Source organism: Cibotium barometz, chromosome 10 (assembly GCF_041138505.1).
Source record: "Cibotium barometz isolate CiBa-2024 chromosome 10, ASM4113850v1, whole genome shotgun sequence".
NCBI lineage: Eukaryota > Viridiplantae > Streptophyta > Polypodiopsida > Cyatheales > Cibotiaceae > Cibotium > Cibotium barometz.
In genome coordinates this window covers 41,568,726-41,591,348 of record NC_141055.1, presented here as the reverse complement: position 1 = coordinate 41,591,348, position 22,623 = coordinate 41,568,726, and the positions used below count along the sequence as shown (strand labels likewise).

Genomic DNA, 22,623 nt, shown 5'->3' with positions numbered 1-22,623 from the left:
TATAACAAGAAGTTTTGGGAAGCTCTACTCCCAGTGACTTCTTATCGTGCCGTGCCATTATCTGAGCAGGTAGAGAAGTATTGTTGTGGGCTGCCCAAGGAGGTACGAGATTACTGTATAAAGACAAGAGTAACGAACATGTCACAGATGATTGAAAATGCTATGACAGCTAATGCGTTACTCACAGGTGGTTCATCTGGGTTTAAAGGCAGTAAGAAATTGGGCAAGAAAGCTGAAAAATTTGGGCATGCTTCTCGTGATACTAAAGGGTCTTCAGAGACAAAGTATAAGAAGTTGCCAATGCCCAAAAGGACTTCTGAGGAAAGACAGGCTTTGAGAGATGCTCAAAAGTGCTTTTACTGTACTGAAGAGGGGCATATGTCATTCAATTGTCCCAAAAGAACGTCCAAGAAGGACCCTGACAATAAAGGAGAGCCCAAGCCAAAGAAACAAAAGCCTTCTGCAGGCTTAGTTCCTGATCTTGTGGGTGAGCAGCTAAGTGGTGAAGCTACAGAGTTGTGCAGGGCATGGGGCAAAGTGAGAGATCAGAATGCTTTGATCTTCTTTGACACAGGTGCTAGAGCCAACTTCATTTCACCAGATTTGGCTAGCCGATTGGGGATTCGCGCAGAGGAGATGGGGCCGTTACATGAGGCAAATATGGCTTGTCCAGGGTATGCAGAACCCGTTACTCCTATTATTGGGAAGCTTCGGCTTCATTTGCAGGGTTATGTGGACAGCGAGGAGTTCTTCATCATGCCTTTGGATGGCTGTGATGTTTTGTTGGGGATGCCATGGTGCCACAGGGTACATGCGGTGGTGGATACTTACAATAGGAAAATTACTCTGACTCATAGAGGGAAAGAGCATGTATTGGATGTAAAACTCAAAGGGGAATCTGTTCCTATTGTATCCGCTTCGGCGATTTCATCAGTAATGAAAAAGCATCTTTCTGCGTACTTGATTTATGTAAAGGATGCACAGGATGATGAGTCTAAGTCTAATTTGTCAATGTTAGATAAGGACAGGGCTGATTTCTTAAGTGAGTTTCAAGACTGTTTTTCCGAGTCATTGCCAGGAGAATTACCTCCTGAGAGGCCAGAAGATCATGCCATAGATCTGATTCCTGGTAGTACTCCACCGAATAGACCGCCGTATCGTGTTAGTGCAGCCCAACAAGAAGAGATTATGAGTCAGGTGCAGGAGCTATTGAATAAGGGATTGATTCAGCCTAGCTCATCACCCTTTTGCTCACCTGTGCTCTTAGTGCAGAAGAAGGATGGTTCTTGGCGCATGTGTATAGATTACAGGGCGCTGAATAAGAATACCATCAAGAATCGATTCCCCATACCGAGGATCGATGACATCTTGGACCGCTTACAGGGCTCCACAGTTTTTAGTCGTATTGACTTGAAAAGCGGGTATCATCAGATACGCATTAGACCCGAGGATGTGCATAAGACAGCATTCCGAACCACGTTTGGGTTGTATGAGTTCTTGGTTATGCCCTTTGGTTTAACGAATGCGCCTGCCACATTTAACAGAATGATGGACAGGATTTTCAGGCCTCATAGAGAGTTTGTGGGCACATTCTTTGATGATATGATTGTGCATTCACAAACTGAGGAAGAGCATAGAAGGCATTTGGCCATTGTGTTTGCAGAACTCAGAAACCATAGATTGGTGGTTAATGGCAAGAAGAGTGAGTTTTTCTTGCAGGATATACATTTCTTGGGGCATATAGTGTCTGGTCATGGAGTCCGTATGGATCCAGCAAAGGTGGAAGCAATACTTAATTGGCCAGCTTTGAGGACTGTGCATGATGTACGCAGCTTTCTAGGATTGTGTTCCTATTACAGGCGTTACATACGGCACTTTGCTGAAATTGCTTCGCCTCTTCATGCTTTGACGAAGAAAGCAACTCCGTTTAGATGGGCTGATCGGGAAATTACAGCATTCAAAAAGCTCAAAGAAAAGCTTACTTCGGACCCAGTATTGGTGTTACCGGACCTCCGAAAGGCTTTTGTTGTCCAGTGTGATGCATGTGGAAGTAGCATTGGTGCAGTTCTCATGCAAGAGGGACATGTGATAGCCTATGAGAGTAGAGTTTTGCAAGATGCCGAGAAGCATTTGCAGGTGTATGAGAAAGAGATGTTGGCTGTAATTCATGCTCTTTCTACATGGAAACACTACTTGCTTGGGGCTGATTTCACTGTACAGACAGATCATCAGACCTTGCGATATTTCCTCACGCAGACTAAGCTTTCAGAGAAGCATATGCGTTGGGCAAACTTTTTGTCAATGTTTCACTTCCAGATTGTGCATGTGGAAGGCAAAAAGAATGTAGTGGCAGATGCTTTGTCACGCAAGCCACAGGTTTCTGCTGTTTCACTTGCTTATCATCATGAGCTTGATGAAATGAAAGAGCAGTATGCCCATGATGAGGATTTTGAAAGGTTGTATGATCAGATGTCTGAGGGTCAGCGGCATGAGCATTACACTCTCAGAGATGGGTTTTTATTGATGCATGGCAGACTGTGTGTTACCAGGCCATTGCGACTCAAGGTTATGATTGAAAGTCATGCTCCACCGTATGCAGGTCATAGAGGTATTGACGCCACGGTCAAAGCAGTGGAGACTTTCTTTTATTGGCCAACCTTGAGAAGAGATGTTGATGCCTTTGTGAGGCAATGCATCGTATGTCAGAAGGTAAAGTTTGACCGTCAGAAGACACCAGGGTTATTACAGCCTTTACCTATTCCGGATAGACCTTGGGAAAGCATTGCCATGGATTTTGTATTTGATCTTCCACGGACACAAACGGGAAATGATGGTATCTGGACTATCATATGCAGGTTCAGTAAGCAGGCTCATTTCATTCCCGTGCGGAAGACAATTAAAGTGGATCATATGGTGAAGTTGTTCATGGCGAACATCTTCAAGTATCATGGCTTGCCTACGTCTATCATTAGTGACCGTGATCCACGGATGACGAGTTTGTTTTGGAGAGGGTTGTTTGACAACATGGGTACAACTCTCAAGTTTTCATCGTCATTTCATCCACAGACAGATGGTCAGTCAGAAGAGGCTAACTCTACAGTGTTGGATCTTCTTAAGTGTTATGTGTCAGAGCACAAGCAACAATGGGAAAAGTATCTTCCTTTGGTGGAGTTTGCATATAACAACACTGTACATAGCTCGACAGGCAAGGCGCCTTTTGAGATTGTAGAAGGAGGGAAGAAGGTTCCACCCATTTTGCATACAAAGGATAAGATCTTTGAGGCTGATCAGTATGTGGAGAGCTTGGATGAAGCTTATCGGAGAGTTAAGTTGGCCCTCCAGAAAACTCAGCAGAAGCAAAAGAAAGCCGCAGACCGTCACAGACGTGATTTACAGTTTGCATTGGGTGATTGGGTTCTTTTGCGCTTTGAAAAGGCTAGACTCAAGAAGATGAAGGATAAAGAGCGCTTATTCCCTAAGTTGAGCATGCGATATTATGGGCCTTTTCAGGTTTTGGAAAAGATTGGTGAGGTAACCTATCGATTGAAGTTACCAGATCACTGGAGGATTCACAATGCTTTTCACGTGAGTCTTCTTAGACCTTTCCGTGGGGATGTGCCTGTGGATGTATCAGAGGAGGCTCAGCCGGAAGTTGAGGAACTTGATGAGGTTCTGATTCCAGAGCAGATACTGGCACATAAAGAAAGGAAGGTACGAGGTAAAGTTTCCCGTCGCTATCTTGTGAAGTTCAAGAACTATTCACCGATGGATGCGAAGTGGATGGAGGAAGGTGACTTAACAGATTCACCTCAGGTTTTGCAGCTTTATCTCGATGCCTTTGAGTTAGAGCCGACTCTTATTGTGGCTCATTCAGGTTCAGCAGAGCATGGGTCTGGAGCATTACCTGATGCTCAAGAGGGGGGTAGCACCTCCACTCCCTTGATACAGACAGGCTCAGATGACATCTAGAGGTCGCTTGGTGCAGATTTTATCTCATCCGAAGGTACTGAGGCTGACAGTACATCTGTTTATGGGACTTCTATGATATATGTGTACTAGTCACATGGAGATTTTTGTGGTTATGTATGGTTCACAGTGGTATACAACTTGAACTATTACTATGCCATTGCTTTGCAGTGAATGATGATACATGTGTGTGGCTCAGAGAGATTGGGACGCTGATCTTGCCATATTGTATATTTCACTTTGAATATTTTGATGCATCACCAGAATGCAATCGAGGACGCTTGCCATCTTTCAAGAGGGGGGTATGTCATGGCCCTGTGAAAATGGAGCAGGACAAGTGTGGGCATGGTGGTTGCAGGGTCAGAATATTTTATGATTCACATGGGGGGTGCCCGGACAGTGTTTAAAGATGTGTGGACAACCCTAGGTGTGAAGGGGGAACATTAAAACATTAACTTTTAATGTTTATAAAAGTTGCCCCTAGGCCTTAGTGGCCCTAGGGAACTTATTAAGTTGGGGCCCTAGGGATTAACTTGGGAAGGAGGTTTTCTCTCTCTACACTCTCTCTCCTCTCTTTTTGGGGAGTCGTGTAGCAAAAGTGGAGCCTTCCTTCATGCGCTTGAGTTCCATCGTGGGAAAGCTGAAGAGGAGGTGAAGGCGGCTGTTTTGCTGCAGACTGTTGCTGTTTTTCTGAAGAAACCAGCCGTACAGCACTGTACGGCCAGTGCTGGACTCTCTCTCTCTCTCTCTCTTTCTCCTCTACTGCTGGCGGCGCACAGGACAGCTACTGTTGGGCTGCGCAGAAGGCCTGTGCAGGCTGCACAGTTGGTTTTTCAGCAGGTACACCTGGTACGGCTGCCGTACAGTGTACGGGCAGCCTGGTACAGAAGGTACAAGTGCTGCAGGTGGTGTAGACAGGTGCTGGACAGGCCTGTGTACTCTGATTCAAGCTGGTACAGAAGTGGACAGCAGGCTGTTTTTGCAAGTACAACGCCTGGCACGCATCCCGAGGCGGTACAATCAAGTACAGTGCTGATTTTCAGATCTGTACTTTCAAGGACAGCATAGGAGTGAGCATCAGGAGGAAGATACAGGCAAGTGCAAGCACACGTGTGAAGCAGGATTGTGGGTTCAAGTGCCTGCAGGCACAGATTGGTGCTGTTGCTTCCTCTAGAGTTGTTTCACGAGCTGAACTTGGTAAGCCTTGACTCTGTTCATCCATCTCTCTTTCTATTGCTTGATGTCTGCTACAGGTATGTGTTATCTGGCTCCTTGTGAGAGGAGGAGTATAGCAGATTGACAAGGGATTAAGACAGGGATTGAACAGCACATGTATATGTTGAGCTGAGAAGATGTATCATGCTTATGAGTTATGCCAGATGTATGCCCATGGCTGGCCTGCTTTGTGAACTTGGCTGATCAGAGGGAGGCACAGTGTGTTGCTTGAGGACACAGATCTGTGTGCATAGATCCTCTGTGCTGAGAAGGATTTGTGGGCAGTCAGATTGGACTACAGGTGTAAACTCTTGGCTGGTTTTTGTTTTGTACTCAGCCATACATATTATTTTAATGGAATAAAGAAATACCGCAAGGGGCGCCAAGCTTTGGGGCCAACAGGTGTCGTTGTGTATTCAGATTTGGGCATCCTAGTCCCAATCTGTGTTTTGTTTATCATCTAGACTACAAGTGGACGGGTGATTGCTCCTACCGCACTCTGGTTTTCTATCAGAGGCCGTTTCAGAGGATCATGGTATGCACATGTCACACATTGGTTCTCACAGCATGGCCTAGACATGGATCATCTACCACCATTCCAGTATGACAGGGATGCACCACATATCCGTCTCTCTCATAGTGAGAGGAACAGAGTTCTGAGACAGGACCTATGGCAGCTCTATACACGAGAGACATGGATATCGCCTACACAGCCTCTTCCACCGAAGATGCTATACTACAGAGATCACTTCATGAGTATCACTGATGATGGATTTATAGAGAGGCCTAGATACATGGAGGGCTTTTTACCACACGGCTCCCGAGTAGCTATTGGTTAGCTTAGAGTCTCATCACATCGATTGGAGATCGTGACTGGCAGAGCTGCACGGATCCCCCGAGAGGAGAGGGTATGCAGATTGTGCAGAGAGGAGGTGGAGAGTGAGGAGCATTATGTATGCAGATGCAGAGCATATACAGCCATGAGAGAGAGAGAGATCCCATTTTATTCAGAGAGCCACAGTCCCTACGCCAGATCTTTGAGATAGCAGACCAACGCATACTAGGGAGATTCATTCTAGACATACAGCGTCACAGAGAGACATCATTACAGGCTCAAACAGCTCCAGAGGGGGGACGACAGACACAGATTACTACATTTTTTCAGAGATCCACCCCACTCCTAGCCCCTACACAGCAGGGAATTACTGCTTTAGAGAGCAGAGACACTCAGAGCCCGCAGGAGAGAAAGGACACCTGGCTTTCGGACACCATGCCTATACCAGAGAGAGATGACAGAGATCAGAGCTCAGTTTCACAGAGAGGGTGCGGAGCGACTGGCTCGCTTCAGAGCAGACCCAGGCATGCTCTTCAGGGAGTTGTGGACACCCCCTTTATTGATGTATACCATTTTATACCCCCAGTATGGTACAGGATGGAGCTAGCTAGGTTGCATATCATGATTGTATACTCCATGCATATAGCTTTGCATTCTCCTAGTAGTAGATCTCCGTCCCCTCCCCCACTCATTGTACTTATTGCACACCCAGATTCAGCTTTTTAGTTCAGTACTTTTTCATTTTGTTGGGATGACAGAGGATACCCCACACAGGTACAGTGATTTGTCTCATAGGCCGAGTTCGGTCTTTTGGAAGACGTTAATAATATCTTTCTTTCTTTCTTTCTTTCGTTCTCTCTCTCTCGCTCCCGCACACGCTCAAGTTTCTCTCTCTCTCCGTCCCGCAAAATTGAAACTAAAGGTTGTATAGTATTAGTAAGTGCTTTAATGTTCATTGATAAATCTTCAAACTTCATATTTCAAAATTTTATAAGTAAACTATAAATTTTGTATGTATATATATATCGGGGGCAGCGTTCACTACGTTTGGAATCTTTCCAGCACGTTTTCCAAACGTACTAAACGTTCACTACGTTTGGAACCACCTTGCTACTGCTTTAAGTGTTTTCTGTAGTGGCTGGTGTTGAGTGGGCTGTATTTTCTGCAAAAACAGCAGTGGAGGTTGGTTTTGTTCTCGTGTGGTGCTGCCCAACAAGTGGCTTTGACAGTCCTCCCTCTTCCTCAGCTTCCCTACCTTTTGGTTGGGTGTTCCCGATGAGTTCTATTGGGCTTGTTTGTGTTGCTGTCCAGCCCCTATCTACCTCAGTTTTTCAGAGGGGACTGATCGGTTCTGGTGGTTGATTGTGTTTGAAAGTGCTAGAGAGAAGTCTTGGAGTGTTGAGATTTGAGGTGGTACTTTGGTGTTCTTGCGGCGGCAGAGTTCTTTTGCCGTGGATATGGGTCCCCCTTGTAGTAACAAGGAGGACAAGGTCGACGGAACTAGCTATGCTCATTGCTGAATTTGCGAGTTTGGTTCGTCCTCGTCTCATAGGATAAGGTTAGGGTGTCTCTTAATGGTCAAGATCAGGCACTTCCTTCAGTGTGCAGAAGAAAGTTCGGAGCCAGTGCTACTCTTGTGGGAAGAAAGGTCACTTGGCAAAGGATTGTTTTTCCAAGAAGAAGGACAAAGCAAAGGTCAAGGACAAATAACAGGAAATTGACTCCAATTCTTCTACTTCCAATGCTCCCAAGGCCCTCTTCGCTCAGGAGGGCTTGGACGGTGTGCTTCTCTAGTCATAAGGATAGGGTTCCTCCCATGTGCATCCATATAGAGGAGGCTTGTGGCCGGGAGAGGGGGAAGTCAGCAGCTCCTAATATTGGTATATATTAAAACAAAAATATATGGCAGGCAAGGTCAGCTTTGGTAGCTGTGGATTGAATACATTTCGAATTCATTCCTTGGTGTAGGAGAGATTATGGACTGGATGTGTTCCAAGTTCATTGTCCGAGGTTTTGAGACGTGATGTGTTCATAGTCCGCTGTTGGGAGATTATGGGCGTGGTATGTCCGTCAGCTCTTTATTCTATACTTGGAGTTCACCACACATTGGTGTGGGAATTCAGAGCCAAGCAGATTTCTTTGTTGTTCAGGGTGGCATTATGTTTTGAGGAGATAGGTTGGGAGGTGCATCTTTCACGGTGTATCTGGTATCTGCAGTACTGGGATGTCCATGGTTGCATCATCAACTTTTGTTCTTCAGACATTTGCATGTTATGACTTGTAGAGGGGGTGTAACATGCGGAAGCTTCGGGGGAGATCGGTAACTTCAATGCTCAGCAAAACAGCACACTTGTCGCGACAAAAATTAACGCACAAAACTGAATATAGATATGTAGAAAAATAGAGAGAGAGAGAGAGAGGGAGAAGTGTCACAAAATTCCTTATAGCTTCTATTTTTCTACTGTTCATGTGTGGCATGTGGAGCCTGACATGACATACATGTATGGCTGGTGTAGCTTGACATGGTGTGTCTGTGTGGCATATGGAGCTTGACATGACAGTACATGTATGGCTGGTGTAGCCTGACGTGATAGTACATGTTTGGCTTGTGGGGCGTGACATGGTGTAGATGTATGGCCATGGAGCCTGACATGATGAAAGTCTCTGGGACTAGCTATCTTGGAGATCTTGTGTATTTATGTGCTGGGAAGGTTCCGGAAGGATCATGAGCCCTGGACATTTTATCGGATACAACTGAGCATATGGGTGTTTCTTCCAATATAATTGCACTCATGTGTGTGCATGACTTTGATTTTATCTTTGGATGACTTGTCTTGTTTGCCTGGACAATGCTTGAGATTTCTGCCTGTGTTGTCCATGGGGCCGGGGACGCCTGGGCACCCTGTGGACGTGTATGTGCACACCTGTTTGGGACTGACAGGTAGTCTACATGTGTTTTGCAGGTGGTAAGTATTTCCAAAAAATTACAGCTTTATGAGTTCACATGTTAATAATTATGGATGCAGGTTCACACTCACTTATAAGTGACCTGACAACTTATAAGTGAGTACACATTGAGCAGGACTTATTTAATACATGTGGCGGCCAAAGACCGGGCACTGGACATTATTTGGACTCCCTTCGTGTAGGCGCCCCTTTCTGGACAAAAAAAGCATACGTGTGGGCTAATTTCAGCGGGGAAGCCTCTATTATTGACAAAAAACTCCATAATGGAGTGGGGCGCATGCTTTTCAAGAGTGCATGAGGGCTGGTCGGCTGGTTTTCAGCCCGTTGGCAAGTTTCTACAGCCATCCATCGCGACTGAAGTTCACCGGATGCATGGGAGAAGCTGGCCGACTCCTTCTGCATGTTCTCCACTGATGGCCGGTGGATTTACAGCTTGAATAGAGGCTGGACAGAGGTTAAAAACAGGGAGGAAGAGCTGGTCGTGGGCTTCTAGACAGTTTTCCTTCCGACCGGAGGTTTGCAAGTTTGTGCACAACTGCTGGTCGCTTTCTTTTGTGGCTACCGAGGGCTGGTCGACTGCTGAAAACAGCCTTTGAGGGCTGGTCGACTTGCTTTATGAGCTAGACAGGAGGAAGATGATGATGTTGAGTTGTCTCGGGCTGATTTGGGAGTGCTATGGGCTGTCCATAGTTGTCCTGCATGTGCTTGATGTCGGGAATGCTCACTTGTGCTGAAATTGTGAGCAAATTCAGATATTGTGATGTTTTTCTTGTTTTCATATGGTATTGGAAGAAATAGGTGCAGCCAGTGGTGAACCCTGGGCACCCGCAAAGTTGTATTGGAAGCAGACTCCTTTTTGGTAATCTAACCATAAGGGGGGGGGGGGGGGGGGGGGGCAGCCCATCTTCTGGCCCCTAGTGTGGTGTATTGTGCAGCTTTGTCATCTTGTTTTATCTGGTATGCATATGTGTATTTTCAGATTTCATGATTGATTAGATTTTCCGTGTTTAGCTGCCCCTTCCGTTTACATTGGTATCAGAGCCTGGCTTTCTACAGAGTTGTGCCTAATATGATGTTGCATATAGCTGTAAGGAGTTATTATCCGTGAGAGAAGGTTGGGATTCTGAGGTAGCCCTCGTCTTATTGTCGCGCCTCGAAAGAGGTTACCTTTGGTTTAAGCCGCAGTGAGCGTGCGGAAAGACTTCGTGGCCCTCTTGTGTGTGTAGGGGCACTGTTGCACCCTTGCAGTCTATTCAGTATCATACTTGGGAAACTGGTAGAGAGTGATTCCGGGGCACGGAAAATTCTTTTCTTTTTGAAAAGCTGAAAGATACATTATGGCCAGCCAGTCTGATCATTATGTGGAGGACTCTATCACCTGTATTCGTCGCATGCGGGAAGAAGATAGAGACAGGGATCATGTTGGGGCTTTAGCGGGTAACGATCCACCGTTATCTGCCAGGGCTGGGGATCAGCAGGATATTGATGCCTTGATGAATGAGCTTGAAGAGCTCCGTGCTTGACAAAGAGATCCTGATGTACAGAGGGTCATAGAATCAAAGTCTCATGTCAAGGCTGATGTGGTCACTTTTGATGCAATTGCCCAACAGATGGGAATCGACAAACGTCGAGAGTTGGCTATTGCTTATCTAAAAAGCCGTGGTGAAGTTGTTTCCGATGATGAGGGCAAGTGGGTCTTCACACGGTAGCCTCACAAGCTATCCCGTGAAGGGAATTCCGATGATGTTGTGAGAGGGCATGCAGGCCGCACTAGTGATGTGGCAGGACATGCAAACCGCACGAGTGATGTAAGAGGGCATGCAACCCAAGCAAGTGATGTAAGTGGGCATGTAGCTCGAGCAAGTGTTTTGAGGGGGCTTGCAACCCATGCAACAGATTTGAGGGGGCATGCATTCCGAGGAGATGATGTACATCAACATGCAGCTCGTGGGAATGATGAGGGGTTTTCAGCCCATTTGAGGGATGCAGAAGATCTTCATGCATTGTCGGTGGTATCTCCACCTTCTAGGTATGCTCCTGCTCCTAAAGTTCCATCCACAGTGGAGGGTGTTACGCGGGAAATCAGCCCTAGATCTGGGCATCGTCGCCAATGTAGGCATGACGAGGAGGATGATGTATTAGAGCGTCGGGATGCCCGTCACGGCAAGAAGGCCAAAGAGTTCAAATCAGGGGACAAGGACATTAAATTCGAGAGCTTTAATGGAAAGTTGGACACTTGCTTTCATAAGGCAATTTGAAATAGCCTTTTGCACTGAGGAATTTACCGAGAAATCTATACTCAGGCATGTGGGTATGCATCTTAAAGAGACTGCAAGTGATTGGTGGATGGCAAAGCTTTTGGATAGGACAATTGCCCGTACATGGAGTGCTTTCAAAGAGCAATTTTATGATCAGTTTCTTCCTCCTCACTTTGAGAAGGATGTACGAAAGGAATGGGATTGGCTAACACAGGATGAAGGCGAATCCGTTTCTTCTTGTGTTTCAAAGTTTTGGCGGATTCTTCTCAAGGTCACACCTTTCATGACGATTAGTAAGGACGAGAAGAAAAGAAAGTTTGAGTCAGGGCTGCAACGAATCATTCAAAAGAGCCTTGCAGTGTACCCCCACAACACTTTACACGAGCTCATATACTCAGCAACTATTTCTGAGGAGTTGCATGGCAAGGGAGCATCAAAAAGACAAGAATTCAGCTCATACAAGGGAAAATTCAGAGCTGGAAATGAGCAGCAAAAGGGTGGACAGCCACCTAAGTTTATGTCTCATGAGTCCAAGGATGCAAAAGGGGGCTCAGAAAAGAAGCCGGGGGGTAAAAAGGATGATCCTAAGCTGTCCAGACAGTATATCTTTGATTGCATGAGAGAGGGGAAGTGTTTCTCATGTGGGAGCAAAGATCACATGAAAGCTCAATGTCCCCAGAATCTCAAAAAGAATAATGTGCAGGATGCCAAACCATGTGTGAATGTTATACCCGATGTTCAGGGTAACACTGCACATAAACCAAAGAGTAGGATTTTATGCAAAGCTTGGGGCAAGTTAAAGGACCAAACAACTTTATTCCTTTTTGATAATGCCTCAATAGATAACTTCATATCCATACAGATGGTTGCTGCTTTTGGGTTAAAGTCTGAGGAATTAGGCATGGACTTTCATGCAGATGCTGTCTTTGAGGGCAAGGAAGTTAAGGTCACTCCCATCATTGGGAAGCTTTGCATACAGATTCAGGGATATTTGGATCATGAAGACTTCTTGTGGCACCACTTACAGGATGTGATGTGTTACTTGGGATGCCTTGGCATTACTATTTGGATCCCAAGATTTTGCACAAAGAAAAGAAAGTTATGTTTACTCATAGAGGTAGGGAAGTTTGTATTGATGCGGATACTATTGGGAGTACCATACCCGTTGTAAGCTATATATCTATTTCAAAGGCAATAAAGAAATCAGCTTGTTCTTACTTGGTCTTTGTACGTGATAATGTTGAGCATGATGCTGTAGCTCCCGTAGATCAAGATAAGATTGATTTCTTAAGTGAATATGCTGATTGTTTTGCTGATTCACTTCCAGGATAGTTACCTCCAGAGAGACCAGAGGATCATTGTATTGACATAATTCCTGGGAGCTCTTCTCCTAACCGACCTCCTTATAGGGTGAGTGCTGCCCAACAGGAGGAAATCATGACTCAAGTAAATGATTTACTTGAGAAGGGGTTGATAAGGCTAAGTTCTTCATCTTATTGTTCTCCAGTTTTACTCGTGCAGAAAAAGGATGGGACATACAAGATGGGTGTTGATTATAGGGCCCTTAACAAGATTACTATATCAAGAACAGGTTTACGATTCCCCGAATCGATGATATTCTCGATAAACTTGAGGGAGCTGCTTGTTTCAGTCGCATTGATCTTAAGAGTGGTTACCATCAAATTCGAGTGGTACCTCAAGAGACGGCTTTTCGAACATCATTTGGATTATATGAGTATTTGGTTGTGTCATTTGGACTTACGAATGCTCCCGCCACTTTCAATAGAATGATGAACATAATTTTTAGACCTCACTGCAAGTTCACAGGAACTTTCTTTGATGATATTATCATTTTCTCAAAGAGTGAGGCTGAACATAAAGAGCATCTTGCCATTGTTTTTGAAGAGCTAAGGAAACATAAGCTTTTCATCAATGGGAAGAAGAGTGAATTCTTCTTGTCAGAAATTCACTATTTAGGGCATATTGTTTCCAAGGATGGAGTACGCATGGATCCCGCAAAGATTCAAGCAATCAAGGATTGGCCAGAACTGTAGAATGTGCATCAAGTTAGGAGCTTTATTGGTTTATGCTCGTACTATCGTCGATTCATTCGACACTTTGCTTCCTTAGCCTCCCCCCCCCCCGAGAAAAGATCCTTTCATTAGTTATATAAAAACGCCCGTAGGGCTACAAAAGATCCTCTCCTGCTCACAAGAAAAGCAGAGCAGTGAACAAAGCAAGGCAGCCCTGGAGACTCTCCCTAGGTGCTGAAAAGTACAAGCATCAGTACAAGGAACTGAAGGGCTAAATCATACAATAGGAGGGGGGAAAAGCCAAACAGGTGGCCTGTAATGCCAACGGGGGGACCCCGCGTGTAGGATATAGAAGGGGCCGCTGCGCCAGGTGGTGTGAAAGGCTTGGCGCCGCAAGATCGCCTCATCCGAGTTGCCCCGGATGCGGTCATACTGTCCTCGCAGGGTGTGGATCAACTCCTGCCAAATCCCCCGTACAGTCTTTGCTGGTGGCTCCAGTCTCCCCTCAAAGGCCCTGAAACACCGGGCCCTCCAGGTGAACCAGATGGTGAGGCCGCTGAGGAGCTCCCATTGTAGATCCCTCTCCTGTGTCCAGCTGGCGGACGAGAAATCCGGTGAAGGAACGAGGCGAGGCTGGCTCCTAATGAATCTGATGGCCTGGCTGTCCTGCTCCGTCTCATAGCCCATAGCCGGCCCTGACAAAGTCGACCAAGCAGCGGCACCCCACGTATACATACCCTCTGGAGAGAGGGGGGCCAGAATACGCAACATCCGCAGCCAAATCTGTTGCACCTGAGGGCAATCCCAAAGGCAATGTCTCAGTGTCTCCATAGGGTGGCCGCATCGGACGCAGGCCGCCGGAAGACCGCTATAGACAAGCCAGGTGCCAACTGCTAAGCCCCTGTGGGCGACCAGCCACTGGAAAGTCGAGATCCTACGGGCCTGTCGACTAGCCCAGAGCCGGGCCCAAAAATCCTCCAGGAACTCCTGTGAGAGTCCTTGTAGCCGCCAGTGTCCCGCTGCAGCTGGAGAGACCATCCTCCTCGCCGTCAAAATATGCCGCCCCAGCCTGACAGTATACTGGAAAAAGGTGATCTCTGTGGCCTCAAGGGATGCATAAGGATCATGCCACTCGTACTCGCCAGGGTCCCACTGTAGCCGGGCCAAGGGGCGCGCTGCATATGCCCATATGCGCCAATCCGGGAGCGCATCTGTAGGGTGTGGGTCAATATGCCACTTCCGAGAAGCGGCGGTCACTACCCGTATCCTCTGAAAGGTGCACTCTGCAACCAAAGGTGACTCCACCTCCACTCTCTGAAGTCTGCCCTCATCGTGAATCTCATAGTAGAGGCAACTGCCATCCTCAGTGCAAGCTCTGACAGCAATCAGGATCTCCAATTGTGTAAAGGCTCCCATCCACCGTGGGGCCACTAGCTCGAGAGGCGTGAACCACTCCTCTGTGAGTGCCTCCTGAATGTCATCCCTCATAATCAACCCCCCTCTAAAATGACTCAGCCTCTCCACCTGGATCTCCTCTGGGAGATTGCAAAAGGCCTGCTAGTCTCCAAAGCTACGTGTTGGGCCTGCCGCCAAAGGTCCCCAGGCTAGACGAGGCCGAGAACCCAGCATATGACCCTGCTCTGTGCGAACCGCTGGGCTCCAGACGAGCGGCTGTCTGGCCCGCTCCTCAACACAAGAAGGAGGTCTCTGAGAGAGCCCCGGTCTCAGCAGCTCCCAAGCTCTCAGGATGCTCAAAGCAAATCTGTCCTCCCATCCTCTACTGAGGCCTGTCCTCCTCATCTCTATGAAGATCCATCGAATCTCTGGTGCCCAAGTGCCCCCTGCTGGGGGAGCTCGAGCCTGCAGCCGCTGCAAAAGAAGCTCTTTCCAAGGCTCAGCGCCTGGAAGCAGCCCCCGAACAATAAGCTTCCCCAATAAGGCCCTACTTGGATCGACTGGATCTAAGCCTCCCTGGGCCAGCGGAAGTGTAATAACTGCCCAAGCAACCTTTGCCCGAGCTAGCTGACCGTCCCGCCCGGACCAAAGAAAGTTCCTTATCAGCCTCTGTACCTGGCTGATGCAAGAGCTCGAGAAGATCCAGCAAGACGTAATGTACCACGTGGTCGCTAAAAGCACTTGATTTGCCACCACCACGCTCCCAGCCAAGGATAGCCGAGCTGGACTCCAATACAAAAGCTTCTTCCGAATGCTCAAAAGAAGCGGGGCAATCTGCTGCTCAGGTGACAAATCTAGTCCAATCTGGCATCCCAAATATCGCACTGCTGTGCGAGGAGGAATCCATCTAAAACCGGGGTCTGGGCTCCATGCAGGAGTGCGAGCGCTACTGATCCAAAAGGCCACTGTCTTGCGCCAATTGATCAATGCTCCCGAAGCTGCACTAAAAACCTGGAGCGACTGCTCTGCCCGAAGAAGATTGGCCTCCTGGCCATGCAAAAATAAGCCCGTGTCGTCAGCAAACTCAACATCGAGCAGGTCCTCCCCCCGGACTGGGAGCTGGAGTCCTCTCAAACCAACCTCCTCTGCCGTCAAATACATGCTCATAGCCTCAGCAAAGAAGAGAAATAGAAACGGGGCGAGAGGACACCCCTGTCGAACTAATCTAGTCAGCTCAAAACTCGCCCCCCGTCCTCCTGCAATCAACACCTGGCTACGAGCTGTGGAATACAGAGCCGCCACCCCTCTAATCCAACCTGGCTCAAAGCCCAGGCGAAGCATAGTGCCCTCTAAGAAGCCCCAATCGACTCTATCGTATGCCTTCTCAAAATCGAGAAGCATCACGACCAAGTCCTCACCAAGAAATCTAGCTCGGGCCGTCGCCTCCCAGAAGGTGAAAATGTTGTCAAGGATACTACGCTCCTTGACGAATCCTGTCTGGGTAGCATGAATCAACTCCCCCAGGAAGGGCTGGATCCTCAAACTCAAGGCCTTTGCTAAGACCTTGTAGACAGTGTTGAGGATCGTAATAGGTCTCCAATGTCGAATATCATCTGATACTCCCTCCCCCTTGGGGATAAGAAAGATCAAGCCCTCTGAAAAGCTCTGTGGCATCACCCCAGTGTCCAAAACATACTAAAAGCCCCTGCGGAGGCCTGGCCCCAAAAGGTCCCAATAGCGCATAAAAAAGGCAGGCGTCAATCCGTCCTCCCCTGGGCAACTATGGCGCGGCAAGACCCTCACGGCCTCAGCAAGCTCAACCTTTGAAAGAGGCTCACCCAGAACTGTACGTATACAATCTGTGACCCTCCTCTGCACATGGGCCCACACAGTTTGTCTGCAAGCATCCCGAGCCTTAGTGGGGCTGGCTCCGTTGAAAGCAGGTCTCTATAGAACCCACTGGCAATGGCTCTGATCTCCCCGGGCTCAGTAGCTACCGATCTGTCCGGCCTCCCAAGCTGACGGACTCCTGCTCGAGCATGGCGGGGTCCAGTGATCTCAAAAAACTCCCCGGTCACTCTATCACCAAGCTGCGTCCACTGAGAGGCCTGGCGACGATAGTAAAACTCATGTCTCTGCTCCTCTGCCTCTCTAACCTCCTGGCGTGCTTGGCTTAGTTGGGACGCTACCCACTCACATGCAGGCTGCTGCTCCTGAAGGCGCTGAAGCGAAGCAAGGCTGCGTCTCAGCCGATGCTCCCGCTCGCGAGTCTCTCTCAGTCGTGTCAAAGCTGCAGCGTGCAAAAAGGAGCTAAGCTCGATGAGTCCCTGAGCACACTGGCCTGCTGCATCCTGATCAGAGCACTGTCTGTCATGCCAGATCCTCTCAATGTCCTCAGCGAGACTAGGATCTGTAAGTACCCTCTCTGGGATCCTCAACTGCAGGCTGGGCTCCCGTGTCCTCTCCTCAAGTGTCAAAATAACTGGCGCATGGTCTGAAAATGAGGTGCCAGCGAGAATGCCAACGGAGCCCCCTCGCTCCCCTAACCAGTCGCCCACATAAAAGCGATCAATCTGTGATAGATTAGTCCCTCCCTGCCGGCGATTCGACTGAGAGAAACTAAGATTGTCTTGAGAGCGGGAGAAGGCCCCATGCTGCCATGCATCAGTGATCCTCAGTGACATGCAAAATCGCTCCCAAGCTGCAAGCTCCGTGCCGTGCACTGTAACATGACTGCCTCCCACCTATTGGCCGGGTCCTCAAGCATGTTGAAGTCTCCCCAGACACACCAATGTGCGGCCTCTGGCAATGCATCCGTAACTTGGGTCCAGAACTCTGCTCTGGCACTAGCATGGTTGGGCGCATAGACGTTGAGCACGCCCAAGAGCTCATCATTTTTCCTCAGAATGACATACTGTGCTCTACCAGGCACAATGATCCCGCCTGCCGCCATACATCTGCAATGACCATGCATACTCCTCCCTGTCCACCCAAAGGGCCAAACCTTGCAGACCAAAAGGACTGAAGCTGCTGTGGGACTAGTCTCTAGCACCGAACCCACCAATGCTCCTAGCCTAGAAAGGAGCGGCAGGTACTCACGGCGGAGTCCAGGGAAGCAAACTGTAACATGGAAAAGGCGCTCTCCCTGCTCGGCCGCTGCTAGGTCAAAGCCATGCCGCCAAGGTCTGAAGAATGCCCGAGCACCCCTGATGTCTAGGGGACTCATGGCTAGGACCTTGGCCACGCTCTGGGCGGTCTCGAACTCGATCTGGTAGTGACCACGGCCCAGTAGCTGAATGTCTAGGATCTTGCCCACATCTGCAAGAAGGCGGGCCTGTAGAAGATCCCGGATCTCCCCTCTGCTTGGGCGAGTGCCGACTATACGGCAGATGGAGTGTGCTTGGAGGTGTTCCACCTCTGCGGCGAGGCTCGCTTCCTCTTCTGGCGAAAGAGAAAGCTTGATGGGGGTATCCTTAGGGGCGGGTGAGGGGGCTGCGGGAGAGTCCCTCTGAGGCGGGGCGGGAGGAGCCTCCATCAGTGTCTGAAGCTAAGTCGAAGGCGGAGCGAAAGCGGAGAGTCCTGCAAGAGCCGAGCTGCACACAAAGGACGGAGAGGGAAGGCGGAAGGCTAAAAGAAACAAAAAAGACGGTAAGGCGGCGAAGACAAAAAAAACCCCTAGGGGGAGGCGGAAAAGCGCGAAAACAGGGGGCGGAGGTTCATAGTCCCGTCTATTTGCTTTTTCTTGTTTCTTTCTTGCTTCAGCTTCAGCTTTTTCTTCTCTCCGTTGAACCTCGTCTCCTCTTCTTTGTTGTTCCATCTGAAAGAAGAGGAAGATGTAATTGGGGGTTGTTGGAGGTGGAGGTCGTGTTGTTGTTGCCTCCAAAAGTTGGAGAATTATGTGATGATTCAAGGAATGGTACAAAGCAAGTCTATTTATACTAACTAGGAGCTGGTCGGTTGGCATTTAATGCTGGCCGACTGTAGCATATATTGCTACACGACTTGTTTATCATGGATAATGATATTAAATGCCATAAAATATGGGAAAAATGCCAGATAAATACTAATAAATATCCTAAAAATACTAGATTCTATTTCAAGGCTTCTGCAATGGTCTATATGCAATGGATGAATGATATGCAATATGCAGAGTGCTTTCTAATGCAAACCCTAAGGTTTCTACTGACTCTACATGCATGAATGATTCTCTCCAAGTGGGTTAAGGAACTTGACTGACTGACTGACTCACTATGGCTGAGGAATGACCTACATAGCTCGTGCTTGACATATCCTGGATTGAGGATTACAATGGGGTCACGGTGTACGACAATTATCATCCTAAAGGGTACTAATACTGTACAATGTTGCACTGATGATAATGAGCCATCTTGACAGGTTTCCAAGTTTTGGCGCTCATGGATATGACATACAGGCTGTTATACAGGTTTATGAGCTCATGAATGAGCCACATGGGCTGGTTGATAGGTTTATGTACTTGTGGAAGTGCCATATGGGCTGTCATACAAGTTTATGCGCGTATGGAAGAGCCATGTGGGTTGTTATACATGTTTGTGCGCCTATGGAAGGACATGTTAGATAGCCATATTGGATGAAGGACAGGTTTATGACTGTATATGGATAATCCGGCATCTCCCATGGGGAGAGTAAGGTCCTCAAAGCTTGTACATGTTATATTTCTCCTTGGATAATGAAATACTCCAAGGGGCGGGGGGGGGTGTCGGCCCATTTTTGCCCCTATGTAGTGGCAATTGTGCAACTTTTATTTTCAGCTTTGTGGATTGTTTAATGGCTGTGATTAAATGCCGAAATGTTTAATTGTGCTCATGGTCAAAGCGATTCACACCCACTCCCGCACTTTCTGGGCGAGTTACAACATCAGACCCCAATAAATGGTATACGAGTGTCCAAAATTTCAAGCATGGTATGACCGAGAGGTCTCCCTTAGCTACATCACGTGGAAAGGTAGCTCGATTGCGGTGGAGCATGTCTTGGATCTAGAGCTGATGAGGGGATCGTGGCCGATGTCAAGGGGGGGGGGGGGGGGGGGGGGGGGGGGGGGGGGGCAGGCACGTTGGAATGTGGAAGCCCGGTCTAAGGTAACTCCTCTTGGGCGAGGTGGGTCGAGAGCAGCCCGAGGTGGGTCCACAAGATTCACTGTTTGGGTGTCCTCCACCTCCTGGCTCCGGAAGACACTGGTGATGGTTGGCTGGTGAGGGAGGGGTCAGGGTGATTGGGGTCGAAGCTCTCTCAAGAAAGTGTCCCCGTGTCTGTGGAGCTCAAGCAGGAAGAGGCCTAGGCAACGGTGGTCCGGAAAGTCAATGATCCTAGAGAGTGGACCAAATCTCTCATGAAACAAATAGTGAAACCTCTCGCGGATCTCATAGTATACTAGGCAGCGGCATATGTAATGCTCCTCTGTCTCAACCTTTGTGTGGCATAATCACCATATCCTCTCCTCTCTGAAGACGCGCTCAGCTCTACCTGTCTCCACTTTGAGGTGGTGGAATGAAACCGTATTTGGCCAATCGCAATCCGCATGGCATGGGACGTGTTGGATGAATCCATCCTCAGTGAGCGTGAGGAAGTGATCTCTGTGGAATCGCATCTTGGTTGGGAGCTCCAAAGGTGTGATCCATGTGTAGTGGGTGTAGAGGTTGAGAAGATCTTCAGCAACATTGCGGCATGGCACATTTGCCGGGCACAACGTAGCGATGCCATTGAGGGCACCCTCATCACCCCCCCCCCCCCCCCCAAAAAAAAAAAAAAACCACGACATCCCCAAATCCCCTAGTGGAGTCCATCTGAGCCATATGGGTAGATATCATTCATACCCTCCGTAGCCAGTGGGGGGAAGCTTTAGGGAGGATCGAGCTACACATCTGGTAGCAAGGCCCCTTCCTCTCTCGAACAATGCTGGTGACCTCACATGGCATTACAGTACACTGGTTTGGCTTTGCACCCCCCCCTCCCCCCGTCCCTCCCTTTATCTCTCCCTCTCTCTTCGTTGTATGCGGTGGTTCCCTCTGAGAGTGGCCAACCAGGGAGGGGACTACCCTCACTAGTGTTTTTCCTCTATTGGAGGTTCTGAGCATGTACTTAAGCTTATCGCCTGGTTTTCTTCATATAACTAATAAAAGGATCTATTTACTGGATAAAAAAAAGGAGACATTGGGCATGGAAGACAGCCATTAGGCACATGAACCAACCGATGGGCAGCCATTGGGCATGTGTATGGACCAAGCCATTGGGTATGAAATTGAGCTAGTGGGTATATGTATCAATCCGTGGGCAACCGTTGGGCATGGAAGGAAGCCATTGGGCACATGTATGGACCAATGGGCAGCCATTAGGTATGAAATTGAGCTATTGGGTATATGTATCATTCCTTGGGCAACCGTTAGGCATGGAAGGAAGCCATTGGGTGTGGAAATCAGCCAATGTGGAATAATCAGGTGGACTCATGGAACATCTATGTGGGCTCATAACACAGCCATATGCGCTCATGGAACAGCCATTTGGGCAATTGGACATCCGGAGGTCTTGTGAATGAGTCATGTGGGTTCTTGGAAGAATCATATGGCTTCCAGATGAATTATGAAGACTCTAGGAAGCCTTGTAAAACCTATTGGGCTGTCAATAGAAGGAGCTTTGGCGAACCTATTGGACCGGTTGCTCAATAATGGAAGGTTTGGAAGACCTATTGGTCCAGTTCCTTACTAGTGGAAACCTTGGAAGACCTCTTGCGCTGGTTTCTTAATATTGGAAACTTTGGAAGACCTATTGGGCCACTTGCCCAATAGTGGAAGCTGTATCGCTTGGGGTAGGCTGATGATTGCGAAAGAAGTATGTAGTAACAGACGTCTGGGTAGTATTCCGCCTCCCTGCATGTACATGATGGCGGGGCTCTAGGAAGTATAGTCCCAAGCATAACTGATCTCTGTAATGCATCATACATGACAAGGGGCCAAACCCCTCTCTGAAGACAGTGAAACTGTTGTATGCAGAAGCCTAGCTGAACTCTATCCTTATTAGGAACACTAATGCATTAGCAGTGAATAAACAACAGAGAGAGGAGATGAACTGTATTTTCAGTATATTATTATGATACGAAAAGATGAATGTATCTGTACAACTTCCATGGCCTTTGGTCTTCCAAAATGGACCGATTATGACCATGTTTGGGCCTAGCCTTTCATAGGGCTCTATATTCACAGGTCTTCCAGAATCCATGCTGTTGGCCAAACCTCAATACTCTGGTTGGCCAGCCGTGATGATGCCCACATGTGAGTACATGCTGTCGGCTAGTTTCCTGATGCTTATGAGAGCCAAGCGATGGCCAAAGTACTCATGTGTGGTCTGGTTATAGGCTGAGCCATGGTGATGCTTGTGGATCTGCTTCTTCTTCCCTGCCTGCCTGAGCCTGCAAGTGCCCTAAATCTACCCTAAGACTGCTGCCTAACCATGGATTAGCTATGAGATAATAGATTACTCAGGTCTTCCTGTGTGCATGTGACAACCCCTCTTACTAAACTTGATGATGGGTTGGAAACCTGTCCCCTTCCTCCTTGGACTACTTTGCTTGACTTCTGATACTTTGACTGAAAACCCTGTCACTCCTCTGATTCCACTCCAAGTGTGGTTTGAGAACTGCCCATCTGTTCCACTTTGTCTTCATGCTTGCAATCCCTTTCCCTTAACACAGCTATGGTCTCCTGTTGAGAATGATCATGCTTGATGCTCCACCTTTGGAACTGATCTGAGAGCCAATGGTATGCTCCTTTGAGGGCACCACTCCCAGGGAATGCTTTCCTCTGGCTTTGCTTGCTGCAAACCACCTCATAAATGCTACCGTGGCTGCATTCTTCCATGGATCTGTGCACCTTTCTTGGGACAGCTGAGTGCTTAGATGGCTGAGCATGAATGCTCTGATACA

General features: G+C 48.1%; 1 protein-coding gene across 3 annotated transcripts in view; it reads left to right on the top strand.

The window, feature by feature from the left end:
• Positions 1–22,623, top strand: part of LOC147634912 (uncharacterized) — a 39,316-nt gene that overhangs the window by 14,696 nt on the left and 1,997 nt on the right. The gene's annotated exons all lie outside the window — the stretch shown is intronic.